Source organism: Petromyzon marinus, chromosome 10, assembly GCF_048934315.1.
Source record: "Petromyzon marinus isolate PM22_M1 ecotype Great Lakes invasive population chromosome 10, UKy_Petmar_22M1.pri1.0, whole genome shotgun sequence".
Lineage (NCBI taxonomy): Eukaryota > Metazoa > Chordata > Hyperoartia > Petromyzontiformes > Petromyzontidae > Petromyzon > Petromyzon marinus.
This window is the reverse complement of record NC_133676.1, coordinates 15155010-15180546: the sequence shown is the minus strand read 5'-3', so window position 1 is coordinate 15180546 and position 25537 is coordinate 15155010. Positions and strand designations below refer to the sequence as shown.

General features: G+C 41.9%; 1 protein-coding gene across 3 annotated transcripts in view; it reads left to right on the top strand.

Moving 5' to 3' along the window:
- The window catches only part of LOC116940843 (protein PALS2-like), a 226327-nt gene that overhangs the window by 43286 nt on the left and 157504 nt on the right, over positions 1-25537 (top strand). Inside the window, exon 1 of one of the 3 annotated variants that reach the window (XM_032951097.2) lies at positions 202-25527. The exons of the other annotated variants lie outside the window; for them this stretch is intronic. The gene's annotated coding sequence lies outside the window, so the exon portion shown is untranslated. Of the gene's footprint in view, positions 1-201; positions 25528-25537 lie in introns of those variants that run through there. 3 annotated transcript variants of the gene reach the window in all.

Here is a 25537-nt window from a genome sequence, read left to right as displayed (position 1 = left end):
CAACACCTCCACCAAAAACACAGCGGAGAGAAGTCGAAGGCTGCAAGTTGTCTTGGTTGAAAGTCAACTCCTCCCATCATCCCACCCGACTCAACAAATTGGGTATTATATTCTTGGTTCTTTCGGTAAAGTCACGTTGAAGGGAAACAATAAAATAATACAATATATATGTTTTTTTATTGTTTTATATATTTTATTATTGTATTGTTTCCCTTCAACGTGATTTTACCGAAAGAACCAAGAATATGAATCACTGCAGTCACGAAAGCTTTAAATAAAAAAAATTGGGTATTATTTAATGGAAAGTGATGTTTTTTTTACTGTGGATTGAATCATCACCGTGAAAGGAATGTGACAGTTTTCACCAACCTCATCCATACTCAGTTGAGTGGGAACTTACTTTAACTTTGATTTCTACTTCTAAAATATAGAATATTATGATTCTGTAAAAAAAAGGACATTGGCATACATAGCTACTATCCACATCGAGTAAAATAGAGTGGGCTTGCAAATTGAATGAGAATACTTAATTCAAGGTGGGAAGAGCTCAATGAGTATTTTTTTTTCCCTTTTTGCAAGAGCAACCGACTGAAGGAGGCTCACTAAAGCTGCTCATAAAATATGAAAAATATTTTTTCAAATATCAAAGCGGTAAATCGTGGATCGTAAATGTAGAGCGGTTACAGGCAAACTTCCACGTGGCTACTGGCCTGAACATAAAATCTGTGCCCTGTCATTTGACTATGTTAATGTCCAGAATGCCCTTCCTCGATCCCTATAAGTGTTCCCGATTGTAAACGGTCCTCATTGTTAAACAAGGGCATTCTGGTTAATTTTATGTAGCATCTACACCATTTCTCCCGATACCCTTCAAACGAGTCTCATCTGAAGCCTCTAAAGTATCATCTGCTCTCTACAGATATCACTTTATGTCATATAATTTGCAATTATGTAGATTTGAGAAGATAATTACTTTCATCTTAACGCCACTATTCCATTCATAATTTTCCTCTTGCCCAATTGTATTTACGGAAGTTTATATAGATTATTATGCAAATAAATGCAGCATTACTGATCTCTTTGTCCTTTCTGTATGCTAAAGCTGTCACTTTTTTTTAGCTCTTTCGTTTAAGTGATTTTGCCTACTCCCTCGTTCAACATTGCAAATTCGTGTGTCTGCTCGTGAACGTATTATCTTCTTAAGCTCTATTGGCCGTATGTTGCAGGAATTGTGCTGATATGAGAGTGTTTACACATTGGTTGAATAGGCATATATCACAAGACATTTGTACGAACAAAAATGCCTCTGGATAAATTGAAAGATATTGTATCGCATTGTTTACATTTCTGTTATGTTTGTATTTTGTGACTGCTTTGCTAAGAGAATCCACACACTATTTGTGCGTGCACATATTTATTCTGCTTGGCGTTAGAGTAGTTAAAGCGCTTACGTAAACAATTGAAAGACTTCAGTTCAAACCCCAGTAAGTTAAATTGTATTTATTGAATTTGAGCAGTTAAGCAGGATCGTCTAATTTTCAAGAGTGACCTAGGTCAGTTTCCGGTCAACTCAGCATATGTTCTATCTGGGGTTGATAAAACAGGTACTAGTTTGTAACAGTCAACATTATATTTTCATGACGACACTGGTTTCCACGATTTAAAAAAGTGGAATTTCCATTATTGGCAGAGGGCCATGGATGGAAATAAGTGCCACACCATTGTGGTCAACTGAACAGGGGGGTGTTGGCATCTACATTACATTTAGACTGCGTGATGTTCCAGTGTTTCACCTTGTTAAAGACGAACACTGGCCAACGAATCATCTCTGTTTGTATTCCCGAGTCATTTGTAGAATGTCCACGTCCCAACAGCTCCTCAAAGCTGGACTCATGCTTTGCCACTATGGGAGCATGCCTGAACAGCACTGATACATTGTCAAAAGTTTGTAAGGATTTAACAAATGCAATGTTCCCCAGATTCATCCCCCAAAGCAAAAGCACCATTTTGTTTTCTCTCTGCAGGTAGTCGTGACTTGATTTGTCTTTTTTTTGGCACCATTCTTCTGCACGCGTGGAGGACAACATTTCACTTCTCATTCGCAAAGTGCAACCACTCGCGAGTCATCAGAATGCGTGACGTACGTTTGTTATCCTCGTTACTGTGCCGTCGGCACGGCTCGCTGCACACGACGCCACGGGAATACTCCCGGCCAGAGATGAGCCCCTCGCAGGAATATCTCCCTGTGCGAGCACTAGTCGAAACTTGAGCAGCTCGGTGGGATCACTGCGTCAAAACACACTTACCGTGGTCTGCCTGACTCCATGTTCATTTCCACCACTCGTTTCTCCTTACCTTGTTCCATCAGTTCGGAGGCGCCACGTTCTCCCAGGGAAACGTGGAGTCCTTCCCTCGCTTTCCACATATTCACGCTTGCTGGGTAATTGGAAGTGGAGTTGAATTTCAGTATCGAATAGTGAAAGTGTCTCCCTTCTCCAACGAGCATGGGGCAGTGCTCTTCTTCATTGGTGGCCCTGAGCCATTGGTGAAAATTCCACATTATTACAGTCGGAGACAGTTTGTCGATCGGAACACCTAATGGTGCTGCGGACCCGTTGGGGGCCCTAAGCACCAATTAGTTTTGCCACCCTCCCTTCCTTTAAATGGATAACATTCAAGCGAGACGAGAGAAGAGATGTAAACAAGAGATAGAGATGTGGCGAGATGATATCAATGCGGGCATAAGATCAAAAAGTAGAAAAATGAGAGAAGAAAAAAATACTATTAGACACGTTTAGTGAGACGAGTGATGTGGAAAAGCCACAGTGATGTAGTGAAAGGAGGGAAGAGAGATGCACACAAGATAGAGATGGGAAAGGTTAATTATCTTTTCACGTCAATTGGCTTATGATGTTTATTAGGGTCTCAACTTGAGCTGACGTTCGGTGCATCCCTCTTATTTTCATGACAACGGAACCTCATCACCCGCTTGGGGTCTGAACTTTTTGCCGAGTCTGTTTATGCCTTGCATCATCACCACCGGGAGACCCACTGGTGAAATTTGCATTCACAGTGTGTTGGTCGCTCTGCGCATCAACTAACGTTCACCAGGATGTGTTGGCTCAACAGCTGTCTGCCATCTTGCAATCCATGAAGGCAAAAAAACTATTGAGACTTAAAGCAACTAATGGGGGACTTCTAAAATACCGCCAGCATTTCATGTCATGTGGCCACGTGTCCCAGTTGTGACTGGAATGGCTTTTTTAAAGTATCGATTGAAACAGACATGTAGCTGGATACGTGGCCTGAATTTAAATAACCCATCATGTGCAGTCAATACAATGTACGATAACTAAATAAGGTGCATTCATACACACGTGCTCAAAGCAGTAATGCTGTATAATCATCGTCCTGTATATTCAATATAGCTGGCGCACTGACCAACTGAAAACAAACGCAATTGAACCGAACAGCAATCGGGAAAAGCAAAGCACCCATTCAGAGCTAATCCAGCCGGCTACCGATACGTTTGATGACTGGAAGACGAAGCAGAATTTATTTTTTCTGAGCGAGCATTGATTTCATGGGATGTGGAACAATTTGGCACGTGTACTTCATGCATTCCTCATGGCCATTTTCCAGCAGCTTAGGTGGAAGTCGACACCCACGTATCGGTGTGATCATAGCTTGTAGCTGTCAAGTGTAATGGATGGAGAGAATAACAATAGGCGTACTGCATTTTGATTGCCATGCGATGCTGTATTTGTCTGCAAGCAACAAATGGGTGCCCATTTGATATTGACGTGAAATTGTAGCTTGGCTCAAAGTATATTGTGCATACAGCTTGCTACTGTTCATGTAGATGGCTGGGTTCCATAGTCATCAGAGTGCTAACTGCTGGACCAGTGGATTTTTTGTTTTGCCTGGATAGTGAATTTTATCACCGCTGAGACGGTGATTTTTCTTCAATTCATCAACCATAACGTTACTGAATTTAGCTAGGCAGGGACGTCGTAGAACACTATCAATAAAATGCTTAGGAGTTTAAAATATCGCTTAAAATGTGATTGGTCAAAACATTCCAAAGTTGGATCCTTCTGAAGACATTCCCCTTGTATAAATAATTTGCTGTATGAGTATTATTACGAAGCTTATTTAAGGGGGTGACTCGGCCCATCATTTAAAATAAGTACCACTTTTCAAGAATTTGGTAGTGGTCATCTTATACAGAGACTTGTCTGATGAGAGATGTAGCAACACCGACTGGAAGTCACCATTTTCGGATGAGCATTGGCCAGTGTTTGATTAAATATGAAGACCATTTCATTGTCTAAAATTTCAAACCGTTTTTTTTTCTTTGCGACAACCGTTACGATTTTTTTTGCAAACGAAAGTGCTCCCTTCAGTGTGCGATCAGAGAGAGAGAAACAAAACATTTTAATCTCGAAAGTCTCGACGCCGTTTGACGATGCGGCTTTGGCAGCATTGCGGCAAAAGCCTCTGCCCCATGGCTGCCTTTGCGAATGCTGCGCCCTTCAATTTGCTGTGGATGTTCGAGTGATGGCCCCTGAGTGAGGCTGTAATGATTGGGTTTCACGGGGCGGGACAAAGAGCAGAAATACATTTTCAGTTTCAGCCATCGCAAAGGTCACGGTATGGGAGGAAGGGGGCTCTCCACACTCTCCCGCCTAGGAACCCCCCCCACTCCCCACCAGGCTGTTGTTTGGCACCACAATTGCTGTACTCTGACTTGTTATGTTTTCGCAAAGCACGTGTAAACATAACAAAGACGGTCACTGCGTTGCGACCTTTCAGATGCGCTTCTGCGGCCGTCTGGAACGCTCTTCCTTCCGATGTTAAGAAACCACTGCAGCTATGCACTTTTAAATCTTCTAGATTGAAAACTCGTTTTTTTTTTAGAACTGCGTTTTGTCTTCAGTTTGATGTCCTTCCCCTCCACCTCCGATTAGCACGGTTTCCTATGTACTGTGCCAAAGAAGTTGAACGTGCAGTACATACATCCTACGGAGAGAATGGCCCATCATAGTAGCGCAGGATTTTCCACCGACAGCTCAGGGCTCGCATACCTACATATGTACATACATATGCATGGACACGAACATACTTGGGACAACAACATAAAACACAAAGGTCACTCATACTTTTTCACAGACTGTTGGGGAAAGTGCTGTTAGCGAGTGAACACCTTACTAAGGCTAGGAAGGGATACAGAGAGGGGGGGGGGGGGGTGGCAGCCCCATGCCGCCTTTACTTTCTCTGTCATTACTAAATATGTAATGTATTTTTTTCAGCATATGAGAACCTATTTAGTGGACAATGAATCCACAACGCGAAATGGGCATTTACCGACGACCTTGGTGAGGTGATGCAGTCATTTTACGTTGATCGGCATACTCAGGCAAGTGCATTGTGTGGCAAAACAAGCTTCCTGTTGCCAGCATATCCCCACACATCGTGCCGACATGCACTCTGAATGTCAGAGTTGAGCTTTTTCTGGCTGCAATTTTAAAGTAACAATTTTGCAAGAAGTAAAAAAGGGAAATGGCATGCCGAAACGACAGAGTGAAATATAGAAATTGCTATTTCGATGTGGGCTAGGAGATGTTAACTACCTCTCCTGGTGTACAGGAGGTCTTGGATTCCATCCCGACACTAGCGCCTGCTGTATATTTGGAGTTTGCGTGTTCTCGCCGTGGTCGTGTGGATTTTTCTCCTGGTCCTCCGGTCTTTCCCTCCACAGTTAGAAACGTGCGTTTAGAGTATTTGGACAGCTATACATTTGCACGTGATCGGCCACTTCGTTGAGCTATCACTTGTGATCAGGTCGTTTCTCAGTGGGCCTTATCTGGTAAAAAAAAAATGTTTAAGTTAAAAAATAATTGTTTACATGGCTAGAAATCATGACAACCCAACAATAAAACGCTGCTTCCCCGATTAGAAAATAAAATTACTTTTCATAGAAATTGTTTGTTTGTATTGTGCTATGTTATGTTCATACATACGATTTCCAAATTGCATTTTATTTTAATTGTAAACATTATTTTTAATGAAGCACCATATTCAAAACGTTTTAAATAATAGTCTTCCTAAGCGCATAAGTACGAGCAATTCACAGGCAAATGGGAATACAATCTTGATGTAAGTCGATTATCATGCTCAGGATGCATTCATGCGTAAAAGAAAAAATATCATTCTCAATCCACATACATCACATTAATAACACTATCAATTTTACGACGAGCATTCCTGTCTCCTGATGACGGCATGCAAGTCAAAACCAGAACAGGGTTTGCTTGTTGATACGTGGTTGAATTTACATCTTATATAAAGGAGCATTGCATTATATTGCATCAATTAATGACTCTCTCTATGTGCCATGTCCTTTCTGAAAGACGTCAGCGAACATGACCTTCCATTTAGCTCTGTCCATGATATAACTCAATAACTTTCTATTAGAAATTTACAGTTGCATCCAATTGTTCAAGTTGATTACGAAATGTAATTACCTATCTTCCCCTGTTTCCATATTCGAACGATCATATTCAAGATGTTTTCTCACGACATGTTGGAGAATTTCCATACTATTATATAATTTGCATGCACCATAATGGCAAAAAAAAATAACTTACGTAGATCAAGTTGTGGCCTGAAATTGTGACAATGCATCAAATCACGGAGCGGGTGAGTTATCACAGCCCCAGTTCTCAGTCAGCGGTGCGTAGACCTTGCATTTATTCTCCACTAGAGTTGTCATCCGAGTTGCTAGACAATGTCACCCAGTGAAAACTCAACCCATCATCACGGTTATCATGAAGAGCGTGTCCTAGACATAGCAGTGGAAACGACCAGGCGTACATACACGTTGGTGATGAGCTCAACATTAAGACTTTAACAGCTGCAACCTCACCTAGGATCCCATTGTTATGTAGCAAGCATAATCTACTACAGGACTGGTAAATTATTCACACGAGCTTCTTACAATTGATGCAGTTGAATAGCAGAATGCTGCAGCTCTTAATCAGCTTGACTCATGATCCGGCTGTGATAATATTTTCAATACGGTAGTTCTATGAGCAGATGCTGAAAATCTGCAAATCCGACAGCAAGTCAAAGTTATGCAGGCGTCGAATTATACATTGCCTCGTGTATTCTAGCTCCCGAGGGGTCCGAACACAACTCGAAGGCTTCTCCCACACTCACAATGCCGTAATGAACTCAGATCCAGATCAACACCCTCATGACCCCTGCCTATCACTGAGGCACGACTAATGCTGTCCAGCATAATGATGATGATCATTATCATCATGCCGTTGTTTCCATCCTCATACTATATCCCTCAATTACTGGTTGTGTTGAATAACTTGGAAGCGTTTTCTACGCTTTGACATCACACCGGGCCACACGTGGCTGGACCCAACCACACGACAGAGAGCTATACCCCTCAGCTCTTGCACAGCCAACGCCCGGCTGCCAAGGCCCGCTCTCGTAGTGTCCCGCATGTGAACTTACGCCTTTTGATTGGTCCCCGAGCAATGGGTGCGACTTCAATGTCCGTATCGAAAAGCTGCCCTCCACTCTCCTGCACAGCTGTCTCACCCGTGACAAACTCTTGTTCCTGGTAATGTCTCCAAAGCAATCTTGCTTTGTTCTATCATACACACCCACGTCGCTTACTCGATCCTTCTTTCATGGTCATGGCATCCTCCGTAATCATCTGATGTATATTAAAATGTCAGATGCTTCTGTTTTGTTTTCACACCTTTCGTCGTCAAACTAATCCAACAGTCAGAGCTGTTCATGGTGGCAACCGGCAAAACATAATTTCACGAGAGGAGCCTCAGACTCTGAAGTTTTCTGAGGCCCTTGGGTGACCTTTTGCCTCACTGGCAGGCTGCCTCTCTGCGTGTTCAGTCACATTATGTCATGCAAGGCAAGCTGCAGGTGTATAGCCCAATTTACTCTTATCCCATATGACCACAGAGCAAGTCCCAGTGGCAGTTGCTTCCATGTATTGCCACATGCTTAACGCAGCGTGCTTTTTTTATGAGGTTTGCAACTAGTTTTGCTCTATGGAGAGTGCTCGCTCATTGGTTCCTTGGCATCATCAGCATGCTCATTAAGCTTTTGAGCGGGCCCCTCTCACCTTCGCTCAGCAGGTAACGTGGGACCCTAGTAAAGAGAACTGTAGCAGGCTTGTTTCAAAGCCAAAGAGAACAGGTTTTACTTTAGCACCTTGATTTTCATTAGTGATAATTGTGTCTTGCTCGGGCTTATTTCAGTTTGCAGATATATGTGTATGTTGTCATATGGAAGGCTAATGTTAAATGTCAGTTATAATGCATATTAATGACGTCATATTTGTAATTATTCATATATATAAAATAATCAGAGGCATTAATCATTTAGTTAAAGGCCTTTTGTCGAACAAAAATATTTCCTGTGGTTAGTAGATTTTTTTCTTGGAATTATTTAAATTTGGATTTGTACAGCATCTAAATGTGACTGCACATCAGCAGACGAGGCTACGTTTTTGGGTGGTGACATGGGCAAGTGGTAGACCATTCACTGCTTACTTGCTATGAGCTCTTTTTCAGATGTGACCTGGCCACACATGATAGCTCATCGAAGCGACTCATATCATCATGTGCGAGAATTTATAGGAGCCAAATAATCTAAACAAATTGTTTACGAATGTGGAGGTCAAAACGGGAGGATGTGGAGGAAACTCCATTCGAGCACGGGGAGAGAGAACACGCGGACTCCAAATGTATCAGGAGTCGTTGAGGTCCGGGATTGAACCCAACCATTCCTGCATAGCAGGCGAAGGAGACAACGTCTCCTCACCACCGTGGTGTAGTTAGTAGAAATTGTGTATGTAACACCTACTGATTAATGCGAAAAAATGACATTTAAATGGTCAGTTGTCTTAAATTCTGACAGCAGCAATCAGCACACGCAGAACTTGCTGTGCAATGTTTAGGGCTAATTTAAATCGAATCTTAATGTAGGCTCAGTTCATTGAATGCAGATAAGCAAGGCTTTTTCCTCCAAATCTCCTAAATCCCCGATACTGGAACTTGGAATGAGCAGCGTTTGAGGGATAGCCACACAACAGCAGGAAGCCAGCCTTCTCTGTGGCGATGGAGCTCTGCAGTGAGGCTCTCTGCCTTCAATTGAAACCCGCAACCACGTTTGTCAAAAGCACTGCCTTTGAGATGAATAGATCTGACGTTTCAAGCAGCGGCCCTTCTTCAGAGCAAGGTGAGAGAGAAGGGTGATCTCCAACGACACATCGATCTCTATCTCTCTCATGTTAACACGTGGAAAGCTTTCCGCAAATTATTTCCTCCACTTTAAACCCGGCACACTTGGGGCCAATCCACAATTGAGCGATTAACGGTGGTGGAATGCAATCTGTCGTTGAATTGTCAAATGCTAAACATTCAGATTTTACGTGGAATTGGCTTTTATTCTGCAAAAAAGCAGTGGAATGATTGTCTAAGGAGATTGCATTCATACTTGCCAACAATACTGATTTAAATGGTAGGCCATGGGTATTTGTAATTCGAGAACTGCGTACAGATCTAAGGTAAAATGTGCTGTAAAACAAAACCATTATTTTCAATTCTCTTGAAAATATCGATGTGATTTGCAATGGAAATTTGTCCGCGAGTAAATTGGCTTTAAAAATTGGCAACCGACCGCTCACATCGGTCGGTGTGGCGAGTCTCCCCTTCATGCTTATTTTACGCATTGAGCAAAAGTCAACAAGGGCACACATGTGATTTATAATCATCTTTTAACCTTAATTGTTACGTGTTTGGCCTTAAAATGGATTGCTTGATGCTGCTTTATTGATAATTGACATAGGCAGTGAAATATATAGTTTCACAAGAAGCTCACAGACAGAGCTCATAAGGGTGTTGGAAGGGTTGTGGCAGAATAGTTTCGACATGTTTACCACACCAACAATGCAGGGCTACTATACCTGTTCACAATATTAATATGTGCAAAAATAAGGTTGAACAAGGGAACACTTAACGGGCAAGCGCACCATCTGATAAACTTAGAATTTTGACCTTAAGTCGGTGAATGCAAAAAGGTTCTGGCTTAGGCTAAATAAATGTCCTCTTGAAATGCACGAACATCTTTTTAGGTAATTCTGTTTGCCTCTGTTCTGTCCTAATTAGCCATTCGTACAATATACTGCTGTTTTTATTACATGAAATAAAGAAAAATGTATGTTGAAATGAACCAATTACAGTAAATACTCTGTGCATTTTTGCAATAAAAATACATTTCCATAAGCCAGGAAAACAATTTTAAGCGCGTGTTACAGACATTGTTTTTCAGTTTTATGTCAAAACAAGTGCTGTTTATCATTAAAAGCAATATAAAACATGTTTGCACAGTGCTAAAAGGGCAATTGCTTCTATATCCCAGTCCCGTAACCCATGTAAAGCAGCGTCAAGTTAATCTATAAATACCTGTTCCATAAACCTGACCCTGGATACTTGGCATGCAGATATAGAATGTGCATGATGGCCTTGTGATAAGTCACAACTTGGTTACATTTATTTGAGTCAAAATATATTATTTAATGTGACACTTGTTCAATTAATTATCATTGCTGACAATAAAATGCCCAAGAAACGCCACTGCAAAGTGCCTGCAGGCTTTGGGTTTTTGCATCACTGGTAATAATTCATACGATATCTTGTTAATTTGCATACTGTAATTTAATTGAAGGCTTAATTGACATTGCTCATGAACTCATGAAAATTGTAGAATAGGTTAGCACCTTGAAAAACTGAAGCAAGTCATTAGAGACCACCAGTGAGGCTTGAGAAATAGACTTTTTTCCTTATCACCTTACCCACAACACTAATTTTTTTGGGCTTGTGCTGAATCAAAAGGTTGCACTAATTAAAACGATAATTGTAACGTTAATTACAGTGTAACAACTTGACACCACTGCACATTAGTGTGTTTAATTCAATAAAGTGTCTGCTGCGCCAACATTCATTCAATGATCAATACCATTATTTTGAACGTGGTGAGACCACATTGAAATCCACTTTACGCTTTATCGACTTCCTCAAATGTATGTACGTGTGTACTATGCTGAACTTCTTACGCACCGCACGCAGCAAACCGTGCTAATCGGAGGTGCGGGGCGAAGGACAACAAACTAAATACAGAAAGCAATTTCTCAGAAATTACGTTTTTATATATAGATTTAAAAGTGCATAGCTCCAGTGGCTCCAGTTCTCCGCACTGGAACCACACGCTGTGGATCTGAGGGATCGGAGGTGTTCCTCGTGTCCCTGCGATCTCCATACTATCTGCCAACCTCCTCCTCTACAGCTCCTTACCCATAGGGGAGGGAAAGGCGCAGCCCTGCAATTGCTTGCTTACGCCACTGCTCGCAAAAGGGCCTCCTCTCCATGGAGCTCCAGAGAGCTCCTCTAGACTCTGAAGGTTATTTGAGCCTACTCTTCCGTACCGACTCGATGTCTTAGAAGAGGTGAGAGTATCCATACTTTGGGTTCTGCCGATCAACTAACTGTAGTGACCCCAATTTAGACCGCTGGGTGCACAGAGGCTGGACAATTTCAGAAACCTGTACCAACATTTGTTCAACTTTTCGCACTGGGAGATCGAGCCAGCAACCACTATATTGCAATATCAGTGTGTGAACCATAACACCACGGTAGAAATCCCCCCGTATTAGAATGCTGATCACTAAATGTTACGGCATTTAGCGTGGAATACTTCGCCAACTTAGCCTATTTGTTGCAGTTACCACAGTGAGGTGTTGCTTGCTTGTTCAGGATACCTGGTTTTAATATTGTTACAATCTGTATGTCGCCTGAGGTATGATTCCATACCGATACTCTCACAGCCTTATCATATGTTCAGCACCGTTACCTCTGTGTGTTTATTAACATGTGGTATACGTGTACGTAGTTACATTTGACATCGCTCGAATTTAATATCATAGTTTGGCTAATTTGTTGTTTGGTAAATGTCGATAGTATATCTTACATTTCTTTGGGGGGTTTGCCCTATGAGTGGGATTGTATGCACGCATCTCACAGAGTTAAACCCTTCGGTGACTATGGCAATTTTTGCTGACAGATTCAACGGGAATGTTGCGCTACAGTTGCAAATGAGTTCCGTCGTGGATGTGATCTGTCTCAGCTCTTTACTCAAGCGACCGAAACTTTAGAGGGCAGCGACTCTCTGTAGGGCAGCCATTTCCTCTGAGCTGATTTACTCAATTCCTGACGAGGTATATTGCTCTTGATTAGATTTGTAATCAGAAGGCAGCAAGTTCACCTAACACATTACTCTGCCGTGATTGATTCAACAGTGGTAATATCGAGAGACTTGGCTCCATCGTGGGAAGGTGGAATGTTCACCTTTGCCTCATGGCTGAGAATGTTAATAATGACATCCCCTTGTAAATCTGTGCAACCTCTGCAGTAGTTGAGTGTTGTGAGAGTTTTGGCTTTGAATTAGCCTGCGTTCAGTGTAACATGTTCCATGCTGTGATGCCTCACAAAAAAAAAAACAGAAACTTAAACATCTTAAAACCCCCAGACATTGAAACGCTTCAAAGTTTGCAAATCCTTCAGTACAGAAGGGAAATGTTTGCATCAAATGTCACGAGACTGATTAATGCATGCAGTAGGGCTACTGCCAGCAATAAAGGACATTTGCTTATTATGTGCCCCGCTAAAAAGCCACTCAGCCCGAGAGCACACTCGAGGCTGCAACCAATGCAACACCCAACACGTGTTCGAATGAAGTTGACGTGCTTTTTTTGTTTAAATGGCTCTCTCATGAGCGTTAAGACAAACCTGAACCACATTTAACTTTGGCTCTCACATCATCCACACTCCATGGTGTGAACAGAAACACTGCCAGAGTCTCTAACCGGCAACATTATTGTCGTCCGTGCAACAGCTGACTCCACATGAAAAGATACATTTTCGCATAATCCTACAAAATCCAATTAAGAAGCAGCCGGAGCAAGATTAAGCTTCTCTAACTTCTTGATAAAGACTGTAATTTAAATCTGTAAGTGATGGATTATCTTTAAGAAAAACAAGTGCATGCTTAGAAAATTACCACATCATAGATAAATTGGACATTCAGGAAATAGTAGGTGAATCGGGTTTTATTTTTAGCGGACCCCCATTGTGCCAACTTTATTTCCAAATGGACCCCACTAGACGTGAGTATTATTTCTACAGCTAATGCGTTTATTACCTCCTGTAATTTCTTTCAACCGAAGTGTTTAAAACCATTGGCTGCTATGGTTAATTAAGTCCTGAATTAGAAGCATTATTTTATTTTAACCTGATATAGAGAATAATGAAATGTATTTGTAATGTAACGGGCTCTTCTCGAAGACTTGAGTCTTCATTCTCCACGGACTTTTTGCGATTCTCATTGCCAGCCGATTGTCTGGAATGGAACCTGCCAGTGACTTTGTATCTGCCTACTGTATGCCGGCTTTTGAGTCTTTTTGTAACACCTTATAACGTGCTCTATTAAAGAAACATAACGTATATAAAACTCCGATCTATTACACCTTCAAGAGCGCTGTTTGTTGCTGACCACCTGACCATGGCACTACCACTGCTGCAGAGATATTAAACAGAGTCTGCGACTTCAAAAAAACATAAAATGGGAAAAGGACAACCCCAAAATACAAATTCCTTATAGCTACTACCGCAATATTAAATTATGCCAATGTGGTAGATTTGCGGAGTAGTAAGTGGACATTGGCGGTATGCCGGTGCAGCATAACACATCAGTCCGCATAAGACAGTCTACAACAAACATTAGAACTGACATTCGTCTTCCAACTGCGTCGACATCACGAGAACTGAGTTTGATGCACCCGGCAAGATTTTCTGACCGGGGTTGCGAATAAGAGAGAAAAATAAAAAAAATTATTGCAAAAATGTTTGCTTTGTTTTTTTCATACCGCGCACCGGTGTACCACCAATACGTTCAAATGCATGCAGAAACTAACTATGACATTTGCTCTCTTAAATCCAGACCTGTGGCTTGATTGCACTGCACCTCCCTCATGCCACTGGGGAAGGATGTACGCAATCCACTGAGCAATACACTGCACATTTAGATGTCAACACACTGCATTTACTTTCTATTTTTGTTTTACTTAGTCTTCTTTCTGGTTACGCTTGCTCGCCCAGGAAAGTCCGATTGAATGTCAAGACTTATTTTCAGGAGGGTCCTGCCTCGTTTCCGAAATAGGCTGCGATGCTATACGTACTCTCAATTAAGTGATTTTCAGACACATTTTTTTTGCATCATGATGTTTGACCAAAACATTCGTTCCGCTGTGTACCGTTTTAGCTATGGGAAGAACCGGAGAACCCAGAGGGAACCCATGAAAAAATAGGTGAAGAACAAACAGACTGAGTCGGGAATCGAACCCACACGCTGCTTGCGATGAGGCATTATTGTTATCACTTCGCCACCCTGCAAAAAAAGTGCATGGAAGGCAATCACAAGGGGAATTTTGTTGTGAATGCAGACATTCCTGAGGTGACAAAGACGCTCAAGAGTGAAGCAGAAGGGGGCAATTATAGCAGCAGAGGCACGTCTGAAATGTGTCAGGGAAAGTATAGTATTGCAATTGTACTCAAATGTTTCTTGATTTACATATATCATTCCTCCCTCAAGTATGCCATGCTGAGTTAAAGAGGGCAGCATCCTCAACCTTTCAGATATCTCTCATCAAAGTTAATTGTTTGGCATAGAGATGCTGCCATGGTGTGATGGGCAGCAGACTGAACTTGCAATCAGAAGTCGCCGATTCCATCTCTTCGCACGGGAGATAAAACAATGGAGAAAGTTTTCGTTAACTTACCCAGCCTCTGTCCACCCAATAATATAAATGGGTACAACCACAATGAGTTGATTAGCAGGCCGCATGCAGTGCGGTAATATGTGGGTACCTCCACCCATTAATTGCTGTAACTTTTTACAATTTTCCCTCACCGAGCTCCTCCGTGGGCCATTCTTGTGAAACAGCTGACGGCTGAATGTTTCTCACCCGACGTAAACAAACTCAAATTCAAATAAAAGCCACCACTTCTTCCAAGACGCGTCCAGCCAGCGTGGAAGAGTCAGCTAAAATATCGCCCAGAGGGGCTCTCTAAAGCCTCCTCTAGTGTAGGCCCTTCTGTGAGCAGTGGCAATAAACAATACAGATGCATGGCAACCACCCCTTGAACTTTTAAATGTGTGCGTCTTGTTAAAGGGGCCTGCAATACTGCAATACATAGGCTGGCTACGTGTTTACAACACATTTTCAAGCCAGAGTTGGATATTTTTGTATTTAATAAACCACGTAAAATTTAAGCAAGGGAATATACATCCTGTGTGTAGAAATTTCACGATCTAATTCAGCAACGATTAGTGAGTGGCATTCAAGGAAACTGGTGCACTTTTAAAATTTCAACAATTAGTTGCATTGATCACAGGAGCTCATGCATGCTTCTCTGAAAACTGCAGAAGCTGCGGATATCTTGAAGATAAAAGCCGTGTATTTTTAATGATTGAAAAGTAACCTTTCGGTCATTAGTGGAAGAGAAGTTTAGCTTAGTTTGCATTACAGCCTAAGCTGACAATTATTGTTATTTGCGAACGTGTGAAATTATTGCATTTTATATTAATGTCTCATTTAAAACGAGTTGATTGATTACATTCGGAATGCCCTTCAGCTAAATAAATCTAACAATCACATACTTCTCGCTTGGCCATGAATAAAATTGATTTCATATCCAGGAAAGACAATATCAAAGGGCTCGCATAATGCACATGCGTTATGTACGTTGCCTCAGTAATCCCCCCCCCCGCCCCCCCACGTGGGGCAAGAGTGCAGAAGTGTGGTCACCACATCTACGCCTCTATACAAGGAACGAAACAGGTGGACTTCTCCACAAATCTGGCTGTTGCCTGATGAAGCTAGTTGTAATTACTGGCGAAACGTCGTAATCAGATTATAAATGTCGTGGCTTGGCTCTCCAACACACCGGTGTGCTGTACGAGTGACGAATTGGCGTGTTCTGGGCACGTGACAACCCTTACTCGTTGGCTGTGTCGGGTGGTGACGGGTTTTAACGACACATTTATATATGTACGCGATCTAACCCAAAAAAACCTCTTATGGATTATATTGGTCGTGAAAGCCTACGTGTTAAACTAAGTTACGACTACTGGACAACATTAACTTTAGAGTGGATATTGAGAAAAGTCAAAAGTAACGGGGAAAAAAATTGTAGAGGAAATGATGAGCTGGAATCAAAGCATTCAGAGGTAATTTGTTGATACTCATTTTATTGACCCCAGAGGGATGATGGGCTGCGTTTCGAACGTGTTGATTGTCTGCAAAAAAAAATAATCCCACCAACCACACAACCAGCTTACATAGAGCATCTTTATATGTCATGCATATAATTTCTACATGTAATTCAGTTGTCTAGTTTGCAAGGGAATATACCGGTTGATGTGAAAATATGGCCTGAGCCAATTCAATTTCACATCCACTGAATAATGCTTGGCAGCTTGTCCTCGATATCGTATATGACACAAAGCAAGCTTCATGACTAATGTATCGATAATTAAGTAACTAATTGAAGTAACTAATTTATTTACTGAACAGATTTACGGATTCAGTAACAGACAGATTATGAACCTAAGCAGAATCAAAGCTGAGTAGAAAACCATAAATAACAGCAGGAGCTTTCTATAAGAAGGTGTTGCTTAGGCTTGTGATGCAGTGATCAGCTGTGGTTTTCTCTCATATCAACAGGAGGTGCTCAAAGAATGTGCTTGGCTTTTGTGAGTTTCATTCCTTTAAGTGCAGGTAGGGCATCTACACGGATGGTATTAAATGTGGTTCAAGCCTGGTGTTGCAATTGGTTTGGCAGCAGTGCTGGGAATTGGTTTATTAGAACTTGTTTTTCTTTGTATTGCGTTACAATGATTTTTAAACAATGTTTGTCATTGTTATATTAACCAAAAATATAAATCTATATTTTACTTACGCTTTTTATGATTTTACAATAGTCAATTTCTTTTTTTACGGCTTAGATTACAAAATTACAAATAAACAAAATAGTTGTTGTGTAGTGTCTCACCTGGACAGTGACAATTTAAATTTGTTTCGACTTGTAGTGTGGAGCTGTGGCGTGGTAGTTGACACACTGTGCTACACACCTGGAAATCTGACTGCAATTCAAGGCCATGATAGGACACCGAAGCGACAAGCTGTTATCGCCCTTGCCTGGTACACAGGGCGTCGTGGGCTCCATCCCGACCCTGATGATGCCTGCTGTATATTCAGAGTTCGCGTATTCTCGCTCCCCGCAACAAATTCCCACGTATGATATAAGCCACTTTGGCGAGCTATCGTGTGTAGTCAGTTTGCCTTTGAAAAAGTTGGCGTTATCTAGTAAATAAAAGAGTAGCATTCGACGAATGGCCACAGCCACCACGGTGACCAGCGAGGTGAAGTATGGTCATACAACACCCATAACCGGAAGGTGTGGGGTGGATTTGTAAAAGGCTGTACCTTCGAATTTCTATAATTCAGCTTTGCTTGCCAGCAGACAAAGTTGCCAGCTGCTAGTCATAAATAGTGTATTATGTTCTCGTTGAACAGTTGAATGTAAGTAAATACAAATTCTGCAGTGACTAATGCTAACAGGAATGTAAGATGTTGACCTTCGAATGCATGCATTGCATTGTTAAGTGTTAGTTATATTTACTATGCATAATAGGGGTAAAGGTGCAGTCCTGCAATTGCTTGTTCATATTACTGTTGGCAAAGAGGTATCCACTAGGCGTAATCCTAGAGAGCGATCCAGAGGGTATTTGGCCTACTCTTCGATTCTGTTTTGTTAACTTAGAAAACTTGAACCACAGGTCATCTCAGCCTTATATTGTTCTGGGGTAAAATTAGTACGAATTCATGGGAAGTCAACAGGAGCCTTCTAATGTAAAACAAAAACAAATCTGCCCCCACCATGGGTGTGTGGAATTTCCACCACTTTCCTCGGGTCATGCTCATGGAGATGATTTGCACGTGTCTCGAAACCGATGGTGCTCTACAGATCTCGCCATGGGAAGCTTACTCTTTTCCGCGTGGCGATCTAGCGGTGGGATGGATATCCGGCGGCGACTACTTCGGCAGAAACACAACGCAGAGCTCGCTGCGCGCGATGGCAGCCAGTCGAAGCTCAGGGTCTGCTGAGATGGACATGGTCCGAAAGTTATGAATATTTTATACGAAACGTTGTTGACATATTTGCGGGTTTCCTTTGATGAAGAGCACATGGAACCACTTGACAGTGTTTTCGTGCTTTCATAATTCGTGCATGACAGGGTGAAACAAACGACGTCAGTTAATTAATCATCTGGATTGAATTGTGTGGTAATTGTCCCTGTTTGTAGCCGTCCATGCGTCCGCGGTTGGCTAAGAATTGCCGAAGAATGTCACGTGCTCTTCATTTTATTATTAAAAAGCCTGTGACGTCATTCTCAAGTGGTTAAGGGCTACATCCCTGGTGTGAAAATGACCTGAAATTAACGAATGCATTTGGAGTGGGGGTTGTGAATCTTGCTGAGAGCATCAGTGTGAGATGCACCTGCAGACAAAATGAAGTGTCAGTCGAGGGCAGTACTGTAAATAGGTTGCGCTTTCTCTGAGATAACTTTGAAAGTTGTGTTCCGTGCGTGGGATTTTTCTATAAACTCGCGAGAGTCTTTCAACTCGGCGAGGTTCATAGGGATAAATAAATAAACAAGCCAAATAAAATACATCCCTTACATAACAAAGGTAACCTGGGTCTATTCTTTGCAACAATTTATCTTAATGGGATTACACATATTCTTTGGTTCTTTCGGTAAAGTCACGTAGATATAAAAATAAAAAATAAAGTGAATAAAAAGCATGACAAATAAAACAAAAATAATACAAAACAAAAACCACTAATGTAGACTGTAGCCTGGTTCTTAATCTGAGTGAGTGTACTAGCAGTCCATAACGTAGACTGTAGCCTGGTTATTAAGCTGGGTGAGTGTACCGGCAGTCTATAATGTAGACTGTAGCAATGGTTATTAAGCTGGGTGAGCGTACTGGCAGTCTATGATGTAGACTGTAGCCTGGTTATTAAGCTGGGTGAGCGTACTGGCAGTCTATAATGTAGACTGTAGCCTGGTTGTTTATCTAAACACCTGCTTAGATACACACCTGTTTAGATAAAGGACATTGAATATAAAGTACACGCATACATACAGTCTACTGTATAATGTATAGGGTGCAGTAATTCATTTTTTAAAGGTTGTATATGACTGCGTATGTGTGTGGTTCTCTAAATTATCCTGAAACTTTATCGCCTGAATGCCAAGCTTTTCTTGTAGCCTAACAGCTGCTGTATATTCTCTGTGAACATTTTGGCCCCTTAGAAGCACGTCAATCCTTCAAACGGAGGGCTCAAACTGGCCTTGTTATTGCGGTGATATATTTGTAACTCAAGTATAAAACTTCACCACCTATATAGCTAATTACATTTAAAGATAATTCGGGCTTCCTTTTACATTTAAAGATAATTCGGGCTTCCTTTAAAAAAACACATTAATCTCTCAGTACTAAGTGTCAAACATATGACAAATATAACTCCAATATATATAAAAAAAATAGCAACTGTTGAAATACTCCATAGCAACAGCATAGCTACCTCGTTAACATGGAAGTTAATTATCCTCCAACAAAGGAGACGTGTGAGCCCTGTGTTGATGACAGTGAGCATCGTACCGTTGTTGCCCAAGTAACTGACTTATCACCATGGCTGCAGTTGCAAGTTGTTATAGTAACATAATTGAGAGCAACATAGCATTTCGGGCTATGGTCCAGTGAATGAATGAGTTTGAATCAATCGATTAGCTCTTCACTGCTCATTAGCATTAATTAAGCAATGCACCTCGAATATTGCTCAGGTCTTTAAGATGGCAACACTTCAAGGTGGCGTTTGGGGAAAGCAAAATAAGCTTTAATGGTGTCGAAAATGTATTTACTGTATTTGATTGCTTCAGCATGGTGGAATTGTAGAGGTTATGCTCATATCCAATTTTGGCATCTGATACCGGTCATAATTAACATCAATAATACTGTCACTTATTGATCCAGGAAATCCTAATTGAGGTTTCAGAATTTAATTATATATGCATGGCTCCTGCATTGCATATTAAGCAAATTGCTGTATTGTTATTATTGACAAAGGATGGTGCTTTTATATGTTAGGGGGGAATCCAGAGTACCCAGAAAAAAATCCCAAATACGCCGGAGGACAATACTCAAAAGGTCTCCACGAAGGGGTCACGATCCATTTGATGCGTCTCTCATTTTCCTGGCCACCTCATGGCCAAGTATGATGGGAAGCTCAAAGCATACCATGTCCTCTCTTTGATCCAACAAACCACTGCTTCTGAACGGCTGGCTCGCGTGCGTGCAAGCGCCGTGATGATGGTCATCGTGAGTGGACCCTTTTGTTTCACCTCTCGCACGGTTGGCAAGAGATAAATATGTTCAACATACACACGTTGCATACATCGCTTCTGATTTGCGCGACAGATGCTTTGGATAAGCATTGCCTCGCAATACAGACAGAGGTATAGTGAAAGAGAGAAGCTGGGAGGCACAGAGAGAGAGTAAGAGGGAGAGACTGACTGACGGCTTTTTAGCCGATGGCAGGTAGAACTGGTAAGATGCCAGCAACAAAGCCCAACTCCAACACAGGCAATGCAAATTCAAAGATAGGTGTGCATTAGTTTCAGTGAGGCTCTTTGGCACTGTGACCTGCAGCTCCACAATCCAACTTATCCTACAGCACTCAACATTGAAAGTGCCCTCCACCAGGGTCAACTTGGCCTCGAATGATTACGCATCGCTGCGTTCATAGTGCTGCACACAACAGAAAGGACTTGGGATTGGAGTGTTTTATTGCAGCTCTCAGCGATACATTTTTTTTGTCGGGAGCAAATGCAAGCAGGAGCGGTGGTGCAGCTGTTCGCTCACTGCGCGATGAACCCAATGACCTGAGTGTGATTCATGGCCACGGTAAACATCAGCGGTGAGTGATATCTGGACCAGTCCTTTCTCCTCTCGTCATCAACGGGCACTGACCGGCATGGTGAAGTTATGGCCAAATAACCTACCATGACCGACACTGCGCTGGAAAACCTTCACCCAGTGGTGAATTGACAAAGGGCTGAAACAAATTTTCAGGGGATTGCGAGCCACATAAAAAAAAATAGATTATTTCAGTTCCTTGAATTAGTCACTGTTGCGAAGCAGAGACCAGAGGCTTATAATGCAAAGCAACCAGCAACAGATGGAGGCCAGGGTAAGGAGAGTAGGTGAGATTTGATAAGCTTCTTGAATTGATTTGGCTTACGTGATGTTTGAAAGACAGATAAGGGCAGGGAGGTGTAATTCTTGAGTTGTGCGGGCAAGGAAGAAGGTGGCATGTTCTATTGTGTCACGAGGCAGCGAAACGCGACATGGATGAGAGCAGTTGGCAATGCGTGTGGACCACAATTCGAGAAATGAGGGTTCTGATCAAAGCACTCGGCTCCTGAGAGCAACACCGGCTATAGAAGCGGTGCTGGCAGTGGTATAACAGAACCCATTTGCTAGTGCCCTCTGCATGAATGGACATAGAATGGCGTGGCCTTCCAGCAAAGTAATTGGTGTGGGTCCCACAATGCCTACATTCTTACCAATGTCACCCAACTAAACAAAGCAACCTGAAATAAAGACAGATGAATTTAATGGTTCTCTGACTTTGTAGTGTTTCTGCAACGCGGCATGCCCATAATAAACATTCAACATACTCTTTTGATTTCTGTCCCCTGAATCCCAGGGTGTTTAGATATTTTTTTTCGAACATGTTTTGTCTTGCACAAAAATCAGTCAGATTAGCTTGAGCAGCTGGCATTCAGAGCGTGCCACTTACAATACATTCATTCAGCTTTGCTTAATCTTTCATTTTGGCCCCATCTCATACGCTTGCTGACAGCTGTGTCTGCAAGACACACGTTACGAAGTGTTGTATTTTGCGATAAGCAGGCTCATGTATAAAATACACATCTTTAAAATGACCCTCGTTAATTTTGGCAGGGTTCATTTATGGAGCTTCCTGCAAGCCTCATTAATAATTTGTCTTTTCTATTATTTTAATTACCTGCACCTAGAAATGTCTCAGTTAATGCATTGGATTTGTTTTCTATTTTAAACGAAAAGTTCTTAATTTGAGATTGTGGCTTATGGTCAGGGCTTTGGAAAGCGATAAAATTCATACTTTAATAAAGTGTCTGTTTTGTGGGTTAGTGCTAAAGATACAATTAGTGAGTTTGGCTGTGTAAAGAAACAAACGCACTGAATGAAAAATTGCGCTAGTTTGATTTAATTGAAATAAGAATATCAAGGTCAAGATTTGTTCTATACTTTTAAATACTGTATAATGGCAAGTCTATAAGCTTTGGAGAAAAGCGGTTCAAATTTTTTTGCAATTTGTGATTTAGACTGTGGATACGTATATAAGCAAGGTTATATTGTATTCTAATTTCATCATAATTTGGCGGGATAAAATTGACACAATTAAAACGCAACATGACGCGCCATCTACTTTCCCTGTGCCCTACATCAGCATTCCCGTGAGGCCCATGCTCTAGTCCAGGTTGTTTATAATTTATCGTGCCCAATTCCACGACAGCCAGCTGCGGACACGGGAGGCGCTGTGTTCATTCACGCCAGTGGCCACATCTCCGTCACTGGGGTGGCTTGATGCTGCGTAGCGTAAACACATCTGGCTGTCGCCTGATGTTGTAATTACTGGCGAAATGTCGTACTCAGATTGTCAATGTTGTGGCTTGGCTCTCTAACACACCTGAGTGACGAATTGGCATTTTCTGTTTACGTGACAACCCTTACTAGTTGGCTGTGTCGGGTGGTGGCGGGTTTTAACGACACATTTATATATTTATGCGATATAACTCCAAAAACCTCTATTATTAGTGTAAACACACCTGCAGATCCACAGGCTCGCAGAAATTAGAGTGCAGAATGAGATTCATTCCACCAGACCGCAGATTGCTTTCCTGTCTGGCCGGCAGTTAGCCGTAGAAGCTACGATAAGGCCCATTGATTTGAGGTTGTGTTCTGCCTTGATCTTGGGCTGTGCATTGAGATTTGCATCTGGGTGCTGAAGCTTGGAAGGAATGGAACAAGGTAATTTCCACCCTGTTGCTTGTAACTCTTCGGTACGAACTGAGGGGTGTTATAATGAATAAATAATAAACGAAGGATTAAACTTGAAAAGGTACAACACCTGTGCAGATATAAAGTACTTGATCCTCAGCTTTAATCAGTGATTTTTTTTTTATAACTGTACAAGCAGCAGATCCCAATGGGAAAATCGTCTATGTTATGTTTTACTGTATTAAATGGTTGTTAACAAGCATGTATTATTACAAGAATCATTGCTAACGATATGTGTATCAATGCTTGTTGCCATCAAATTACCATGACATCAAAGCCCTTAGATATATTATGTTCCAAGTTAATGTCCCGCTATTTGTATGAATGCCCAATGGAGAGAATGTGTATAATGAGAGTTACATTATGTACTTGACGAAATAGTAACACTAGCCACAAAGCTGTGAACATTGCTGGAATAAATAATAATAAACAGAAGGTGTCATGTAGATTATGTCTGTATTCATATGCCGTATTGCTGTATAATTTCCAATTCACATGAATTGTAAACATTTTGCCACGCGGTGCTGCCATAGGACACAGGGCATGGTTGACTCCTTTAGCTCATTTGGCTATTTCAGACTTCCAACACTTTTGTGTATGTATTTTCTCCAATAAATTTTTTACTACCTTTTTTGTACCAAAATTAACTTACATTGCCTCCAAAATTAACCCAGGAGTTTGGCTTCGAGTTGAGATATAAATCATCCTCTACATCCCTACATATAGCGAGGCCTTTCCATCCAATCAAATGCAGGGGCTTATTATTCCAGGAGATACTACTCCGTGCATGAGTATGTATGCAACTCCGATTAGCACAGTTGGTCACGTACGGTGCAAAAGAGGTTCAACATACATACACACATACACACATACATACACCATAACCATCTCACATTAGATTGCCCTCATGACACAAATACCAAACTGACAGAGACGGTGAGTCCATGCATCTAATGTTCATAAATATGTTCTTAGGTTTATAGGAATAATTATAATAATGCTGATTTGTAACGCGCACGATTATCACTTGCCCGAAGGCAGCGGCCCTGAGGGTACAATATTATAGGGTTATTATGGATGGGCCTACTTTGTAATCATGGTGGTAGTCCCATACACTGATACACTCTACACCAAAAAGAGCCGAGGAGCTGTCTGGATTTGATCCAGTGCAGAATGAACATTAATTCTCGTTGCTTTCATTAACGTAACAGTGACGTCTGTTGAACATGTCCATCTCTTGATTTTCAATGGTTTCATCAGGAAAACTTCCGGCCAGGTGATTCAGTGCCGCGGTGGCGAGATGTTAACTGCCTCGCCTGATAAACGCCTTTTTTTGTCCTTCCCCCGGACCTCCGATTAGCATGGTTGGCTACATATGGCGCAAAAGAAGTGCAGCATACATATGTATAGAGGAGATCGTGGGTTTTATCCCTTCCCTGACGCCTATATATTTAGAGTTTACATGTTCTCCTCAGGGTTCCCCCCATGGTGGTGAGATGTTAACTACCTCGCCTGGTATACAGGAGGTCCTGGGTTCGATCCCGACCCTGACGCCTGCTGCTGTATATTTAGAGTTTGCGTGTCATTTCCCATGGTTGCGTGGATTTTCCTCCGGGTCCTCCGGTTTTTCCCTCCACATTTAGAATCAAACGTCACCACCACGCGTTTAGAGTCTTTGGCTGCTATACATTTACACGTGATGAGCCACTTTGTTACGCTATCATTTTGTGGCCACAGGACCGGTGCAGATAATCGTCACTGGTGTTGGCCGTGAGCGCGAATCGAATTCGGGTCGCCGGGTTTGTCGCGCAGCGTAGCGCTAACCACAGTTCTATGCTCCATATGTCACTGCATACAAATCACAGCACTACATACAGCTTCTCCCCCACACACACGCGCATGCCCGTACACACACACCATTCACTTTCCCCACCACACTCGCACTCAACGCACGCAGCCGCTGCGTCATTTTTCTTTCCTCCCCTTGATAGAACAGCACCAAAATGGCATTAAAATCGATGAATTATTTGAAGATATGTGGATCAATCTGTGGCAACGAAAACAGCATTGTGCAGTTTAAGCAGTATTGAGTCGTGGCTCATGGGACTTGCCAGCAAACGCAATTAAATCACCCGGTGAGTAAGG